Raw genomic sequence first — 7,252 nt, forward strand, 5'->3', positions numbered from 1 at the left:
TGCGTATGCCCCTGTAGCAATATCAGGAGTAGTAAAAGTAGAAGTAGTATAGTATTATTGTAGTAATGTGGTTTTGAGTAATCGTAAGAGTACTGTATGCGAAGTAGAAAAATTGGACTGATTTCGAAATATTGCTCTGATTCGAGGTCTGTAATCAGGATAGCCGTCCTTGAAAGCCGAGATACTAAAATTATACTATTTTCTGGTAGCCAGTTCAATATGTTTGGAGCCTCCAGAATTATTGGTTCTTTTCGTTTTTATTTTGGAAACAATGAAACTCAAATTTGTTATTGTCTTTCGATGTATTTGCGTTCTGCCAATAATCGACGTGCTGGTCGCAGTTGCGATACTGCACACCGGCACGTACACAGTGCATGCTTCGTTGTTCGTAATTGGAGCATTGCCGCACGAAGCGAGGCGCTGCGTGTGTTGATCGTATCTGAACCGTGGTGCCGTCTCGCGACAGCTTCGGAGAGCTTTGGTGCACGACCCCCCCCCCCTCCCGAAACGCCGACAGGTAGGACGTGCGTTGCACGATCTGCCGAAGGTTGTAACACATTTTTTCGAAGTTGCTACGTGGACTTGTGTTACCAATTATATGTAATGCTATCCAGTCCAAATCGTAATTTCCAATGACAGTTTATAGCATGGGTAATTAATTCAGGAATTATGTCAGTTGACAGTTACCAAAGAAGTACTGTCTGTTTACTTCGTAATATTTTGATATGTCTGACCCATCAATTTGCCTTTTGATTAAAGCACGCAGCATTTATTTTTCGGGAAAGTTACCAACTTAGTTTCAATCCCCAACTTTGGAGGAACGAACCATTGCCTCTTCTGTCGGTCTTTTGGGTTCTTGTCAATTGTGGCTCCAAGTCATACGAAGTACTTAATGTACTCTTCCCCGGCAAGCGTGCCGTATTTCCTAAGCAAGACTAACAGCGCCCGCAAAGCCGAAAACCCGCACAACAATGTTCTATACGACGCGTCCTTGACGTAAAGACTGCTTGTGAGTGTTTCGAGACGCCGAGATTGATCACTCCCGAAGTCCGGAACGTCAAGTAGCCTTGAATCACCACTGTTATTTATACCTGACTGAACTTTTATCTACTTTGGCAACTGTTATATATATATATATATATATATATATATATATATATATATATATATATATATATATGTATATGTATAAACAGTTAAGTACTCTATTTGAAACATCATCTCTGCCTTTCAGTGTATAATAATCCGTTCCCCAATCTTCATTTAATTACTAGGCCTTATTAAAAGGCTAAGATTTTTCTTTTCATATGTTTGAGATAAAGTGTGCAATCTCAAGTAAAAAGATATTAACGTCATGTTTTATGTTTCTTAGAAATGCAAATTTATTTGAGAATTGTTTTTTTTTTATATTTATATAACCATAGGTAATATCATATAATAGAACCAGAATATTTTAGTAACTAGGATGCTGTTTCGTTTTGTCTATTTGTCTCAATTGAACATTTCTAATGCTATTTATTTCAATGATGTATGTTATTCATAGTTACGAAATCTTTCCACGCCGACCAAATGCTATTTCGAGAATGATGAGCGAGACTCGAAGCGCACGAGAATGACGAGACGAGACTCGAAAGACAAATGCAACGAACACAGCGTGCGAGAGCGGCAGTTAGTTTGTTCATCTCTAGTTCGAACATAAGAGGGGATTTCAAGGTTTTTTGTTTTTTATTATTTTTTATTTATTTATTTAATACTTTACATTTGAGCTACATTAGGCATTGCATTCCGAAAGAGCAGAAACTCGTGCTCGGGCGCAGTTCAGATCAGTTATACAAAATATATCACAAAATTAAGAGAGTTCATTGAGCACAATAACATTAATAAATGGTAAAATAATACAGCATGTAATAATAGGGTCTATATACAAATAGAAAGCACAAAAGTACATAAATATTAGAGTATAAATTTTTAACTCAATTAGCTTAAACAATTAAAGAATTAATCTGATTTTTTTTTCTTAAATCTATGTGTGTTAAGTGTACTTAGCTCAGGGTAAGCTCTAATTAATTAATTATATATTTTGGGTCCAAAATTTCTGCTGTGTTTTAATCCAGCAGTTGTGTGGCATTTGGGAGTATTTAGAAAGAAACTGTAGTTTTGTCTCGTATGGTATTCGTGAGGATCAAATTTAAATTTATTGTGGTTTTTATGGAAGTAAATCAGCAATGTTTGTTTATAAATTTGTTCTAGATTTGATACACCAAATTCCTGAAAAATTAATTTTGTTGCGTAATCAAAAGGTTTATATAGACAAATTTTGATATTACAAACTTCACCCTGTTCCATAGGCATCCAACAATACGTAGAAGTTAAGCATGTAAACTAAAATAACCGAATTCGTTAAAAACTGGTAGGAGGCCATATCTTCGGTTCGTGTTTTCCGAATCCCTGTAGAACCGAATCTCGCTTTGCGTTTCTTCAATCTTTCCCCATCCTTATGTTCGGTGGCTTTGTCCTTAGTTCCTTCTCTCTTCTGCGCCTTTATACTTTAGCTGCCAGGCACTTATCTTGCGGAGTTACGCATAGTACTGAGTGCAGGTAATTTTTTTTGTTATTAATATGACTAAACATTCAAAACAATATACGTACATAGGCCTATAAGTAAATGAAACAAAATATCTGTCCAAAAACGCACATGTTCATAGTACTGACTACTATTTTCCAATATTCAAACGTGGGAGAGGAAACCAGACATTACAAGCTTCGTCTTATTCCATATTAAAAACTAATCGCAAGATACGTTTTCAGTTCCTTAAGCTGTTTAAAATATGAAAGAATGGCAGAGGAGGACAGCAAATATTCTCATTATATGGTAGAACAAACATGACAGACTTCCTCCTGCAGAGCAAACATCGGCATAGATAGTCATTCTTCCTCTTCCCTCTTCCCCTCCTGTGCACATTTGTGATTAAATTTCTTTCTTATGACGCAACACACAGTTCGCTCACTAGCCAAACAACCAAGGACAGGGACCATTAACGCTGAATTGAGCTGTACAGTGGACATATTTTTTATAATTATTTCTTCTATCTAAAAGAGTACCTGTAACCTAATTGCTGTACATCTTCGGAGTTACTTGTTAGCACTTTTTATTAATGTTTTACTTGTTTTGGGGACGAACTCTTTAGTTACTTGTGAATTGTCCATTTATAAATCTATTATCGGAGTTAGTATTAATGAAATTAAATTGGAGTAAATTAAATATGACATAAATCTACATTATTAGTGTAAATTAATAGCTAATATTTTTTTTATTCAAAATAATGTAATTGTATATTCAGTACTGTAGTTTTTCTCCCGGGTAGTACGAGTATTTTGTGTAAATGTTATTGTAATGTAATTCTGTGGCACCATCGAACTTCGAAACTACTTTTGTAGTAGACAGTTTCAATTCACAATAATATATTTTTTTTTTATTTATTCTGGTGTAGTTAAGGCCATGAGGCCTTCTCTTCCACACCACCAGAAACACAAATACAATAATAGAAATAAGAAGGAAACAAAAACACTATAAACAAAGTAAAGCCACACAAAAATATACACAGGTTGCAGTCACACAAACTTTAAATGAGTGATTAAGTATCATAATTAATTGTATCCTAACTACTTAACTAATATAAACAAGAAACTTGCAATTTTAGTCTAGATTAAAAAAGAAAAGAAAACACACACAAATCAACACTTCTAGCAATACCTAAAAAGCATTAAATAAGACAAAATTTTCCAATTTAATTTTGAGTTGTGATAAAGTCCGGCAGTCCCTGACGCCATTAGGTAACGAATTCCAGATGTGAGGTATTTCTACAGTGTAGGAGGATGAGGGATAGAAAGAAGTGCTTGATGTCGGATTCGAAGAGTTGTAAGAAATTGAAAGCGCGATAACAGATAATTCGGAGTAGAAGTATGCATGATTCTAAACAGAAGAGACAGTGAATATATTGTTCTTCGTTCCTTCAGACGCACCCATGAAAGTAACTGGAGGGAGGGTGTTATATGGTCAAATTTACGGGTGTTATATGGTCAAATTTACGAGTATTGCAAATGAATCGTATGCACACATTATGAACACGTTGTAGTCTCTCAGCTAAGAGTGAACTTACATTAGTTAGCAAGGAATCGCAATAATCAAAATGGGGCATTACAAGCATCTGAATAAGATTCTTTTTTAGACTAAGTGGTAGAAATTCTTTCATGTGAAACAAGGAGTGAAGTTGAGAAAATAGACAATTGCTTTATTTATTTACAAGATTTGGTAACGTTGACTTCTTCCATCATGGAGTCGAGCTGGTTGGCAAGTTGGTATAGCGCTGGCCTTCTATGCCCAAGATTGCGGGTTCGATCCCGGGCCAGGTCGATGGCATTTAAGTGTGCTTAAATGCGACAGGCTCATGTCAGTAGATTTACTGGCATGTAAAAGAACTCCTGCGGGACAAAATTCCGGCACATCCGGCGACGCTGATATAACCTCTGCAGTTGCGAGCGTCGTTAAATAAAATATAACATTATAACATCCATCATGGATGATACCTAGCTCATCCCAATCTGGTAGAAAATTATCCTTAGCCATTTTCTCCACATAAATATCGTAGGTCTGTCAGAGAACTAACCCCGTTTCTTTTTCTGAAAAGCGGTCAGCTTATTATTTTTACGGCTGAAACTGCAAGAGTACTTATTCTCCTGCCGTCCCACTCACTGCATTTCATATTTCAAACTCGGACACCTTTCCTTGACAACTTCTTTTAACAGAAAAAAATTGAAACGTGTCTATCTACAAACGGGAAACACCTTGATATTAACCGGCGCATAGGCCTATAGAAACAGAAGATTGTTATCGGATTTAGTGGACATTTAATACTACATCTCAGTGAGCAGCCGAATTGTTAACCGTGACTGATGGCGCGATGCAATGACCGTTCACGTGAGTGCCCTGCTATGATCAGGTTGAGCAAGCCGCAACGTCCTTGCGAGGTATTTGTGCCCGATAAGATGGGCGTGGCTGTTTGCACAACCGATACGAAATGTCGTGTTACACATTTGCACAAATTATATCCAGCTGCACTTCGGGCCTGATTACATATTATTTTTCTCGGCTGCTACTAGATGCATTTGTGCGGTAATTCTTTATTAGCCCTTGCATTTTATACATATTCAAGACTTTCTTCAGATGTTTACATTGTAGAGAATGTAAAATCCTGTCCAATTGGTTCCGAGAGAACTGAAGTAGATTATAATGCACACATATGTTACAATTGAAGATGAGGAAGAACTGGTTTTAATGACGTATACTTTACACCAAACTTTCGAAACTGATATTGCTGAAAATGGTTTCTTCTGTGATTGTTTATTACAATGTATAGTTGTGATAATTACGAATCGGTTAAGGAAATTTTATCGTTTTTTGTCAGGTCAAATATTGAAAAATAGATTCAAAAGAAGAGGTGTAGTGTGTAGTCGTAAATAAAATAATGCCAGGACGCATCGTGAAAGGATTATGATTATTATTATTATTATTGTTATTATTATTATTATTATTATTATTATTATTATTATTATTATTATTATTATTATTATAGAATAAACTGCGAGAAGACGATCTTCAGACTTTACCCCATTGTGTAATACGTCGATGGCTGGTAAAATTCATGTTCTGGGAATAATAAGTTAATTAAGTAGTAAAATATCGCTGCAATCGAAAAGTATTGGGAATAAATTTGAATAAGGAACAAAAAAAAAGTTTCCTTCCCAGGCAGGATTCGAACCACGAAAGTCTTAGTACCAGTCTGTCGTGCTCTGGAGTGAACAAGGCTCTGAAATCAGCTACAAGGATCGGTCCGGGTTCTTTGCCGCTACTGTACGTAAGAATACTTTCGGAAAAAGAAATAGTTTATACTTGTTATTCTGATATGTGAACCTTTACAGTGAATAATACATTTTCAAGACGAATGACATATAATATTATTAGGAGAAAAAATTTCCGTTTAACACTTATTGTAATCAGAATCATAGTCGCAGAGACTGTCTGCAATGCACCAGTGAAAATAAACTGATCAACAAAAATTTCTAGAATTACGGCTGTTTGAGAAAGAGGGTGTAAGAAAAGAGTAGGCTATATTGTAACTATGTAGGCTTAAGCCTGCAGTTGAAGAGTTGAATAAGAGGATAAGATGTTGTATGTAGGCTTAGGTACGCAGTTAAATTCTATATTATTATTATTATTACTACTACTACTACTTATTAGTAATATCGGTGTTATTATACATACTTACTACTAATTTATACTTATACAATACGAAGTTGAGTAAGAAGCAAGTAAGGCAATTATTGTTATTTTAAAAAGTGCAAATAAAGAGGCAGGGCGCTCCTAGGTTGGAGAAAAAAGTATCAGGACGACACCCTGGCCCGCCCTGGTACGACTATACCCCTGGTTTTAGTTTTAATTCTTCATACTAGCATCTTGTCCAGTTCGCGAATTTTTCAAATTGCTCACATAGGAAATATTTTGTACATTTTTTCTAAATCAGTTATTTCAGCTGTCGGTGGAATTTATGATATTGAGATAATATCTTGGGATATAAGTCCGAGGATTCGCATAGTGATTGGCTAGTGCGTAAGGATGTATGTATGCCATCATACTAACATGTCATGGATCACCGACTTAGTTCCAGTGTTTGAGCTGATTACATGGTTGTTTTTTTTCATGCCTTCCCCCAACTCCAAGGTGGATGTCAGTCATCTGCTAATTTATCGCGAATCTCGATCTCATCTCATCTCGCTAGATAACCTGCAGCTGACATACAACATCGTCAAATGCCCGATTGAAACATGTAGTGGAACAAGTGCTTTGAGAACCTATGTCACTTCATGGTATATGGCTTTAATAACAGAGATTACATTATTTTTTCAAAACAATTCTTGTTCTTTTATTTTTAATTCTGAACTTTTTTAGAACAAGTTTTTGATTAAACATGTGCAGTCCTAGACACAAAATATGATCGCTCTTCTGTAGCCTGAATTTGTCTAAGTCGGCCACCTTGGGGCACACAACTAGGGAAGGGATGTTTATTTTGCTCCTAATTGACCCCCTGAATGTATCTTTGTTATAGATTACATATGACTCTTGATCTATAAACAGACAGAGAAGGCAACAAGACGAAGGAAAAACAAAGAAGAGTTTTGCCTAAGAAATTCGTTC

The sequence above is a fragment of the Periplaneta americana genome, chromosome 11, assembly GCF_040183065.1.
Source record: "Periplaneta americana isolate PAMFEO1 chromosome 11, P.americana_PAMFEO1_priV1, whole genome shotgun sequence".
NCBI lineage: Eukaryota > Metazoa > Arthropoda > Insecta > Blattodea > Blattidae > Periplaneta > Periplaneta americana.